This window comes from Glycine max, chromosome 7 (genome assembly GCF_000004515.6).
Source record: "Glycine max cultivar Williams 82 chromosome 7, Glycine_max_v4.0, whole genome shotgun sequence".
Lineage (NCBI taxonomy): Eukaryota > Viridiplantae > Streptophyta > Magnoliopsida > Fabales > Fabaceae > Glycine > Glycine max.
Window position 1 is genome coordinate 34,543,080 of NC_038243.2, and position 1,136 is coordinate 34,544,215.

The following is a 1,136-nucleotide window of genomic DNA, read 5'->3' on the forward strand; positions in this document are numbered from 1 at the left end:
ATGGGTGGGGAAGTAACAATTTAGGTGCCTTACTTTAAATATTGTGATGTAAATTAACTTTGACCCTTTTGTTCTTATTAATTTTTTGTTGGCAAGGCTTAGGACCAAATTTTGAATAGAGATAAGTTACCTGTAAGACAGTGATCTAGTATACTCCTTTGTTAAGTGATATGTTTTTTTACGCATCTAAATACATTCACTTGTTTCTGCAGCTATTAGCTTATGAAATTGTTAACAACAACCTCTCACCAAAGCCAAGGGAGCATTCCAAAATGCCTATTCCAGCATCATTGATAGCAGGTGCTTGTGCTGGAGTTTGTTCAACTATATGCACATATCCTGTATAGTTACTAAAGACTCTACTAAGTATCCAGGTGTGTACATATAAAACCAAACAGAAAATAGTTAGAGAAGAGGGTGCAGGATAACTTTATAGAGGTCTTACTCCGAGTCTGATTTGAGTAATTCCATATTCTACCACCAATTACTTTGCCTATGACACCTTGAGGAAAACATACAGAAAATTTTCAAAAAATACAAGATTGGCAACATTGAAACCCTTTTGATAGGATCAGCAGCTGGTGCATTTTCAGGTAGTGCTACCTTTCCACTCGAAGTGGCTCGCAAACACATGCAAGTGAGAGCTGTCAATGGAAGGAAAATTAAGAAAAATGTGATTCATGCCCATGCAAGCATTCTTGAGCAAGAAGGGATCCTAGGATTGTATAAAGGGTTGGGACCTAGTTGCATGAACTTGGTGCCAACTGCAGGAATTTCTTTCATGTGCTATGAAGCATGCAAGAGGATATTGGTAGAGGATGATGATGATGAGGAGTAGGATGAGATATAATAGTTTTGAAGCTAAGATACAATACTGCAATACTGCATTCTTCATTTTTGCACATCTGGTTAAGTTATTTTGAATATATATATATATATATATATATATATATATATATATATATATATATATATATATATATATATATATATATATATAGGCTGAAGAATATAATTAATAAATTAACTACAATTTATAGATTTTATCCTTCACATTGTGACTTGTGTGATGTGTCCTAAAAATCTCGAATTATGGATGAAATTAAATACTACATCGCAAAATGGGTTTCCAAGCA

The 1,136-nt window shown here is 33.6% G+C and overlaps 1 pseudogene; it reads left to right on the top strand.

The window, feature by feature from the left end:
- On the top strand, positions 1 to 838 carry LOC121175200 (adenine nucleotide transporter BT1, chloroplastic/mitochondrial-like; annotated as a pseudogene).
- Positions 839 to 1,136: the final 298 nt, after the last annotated feature.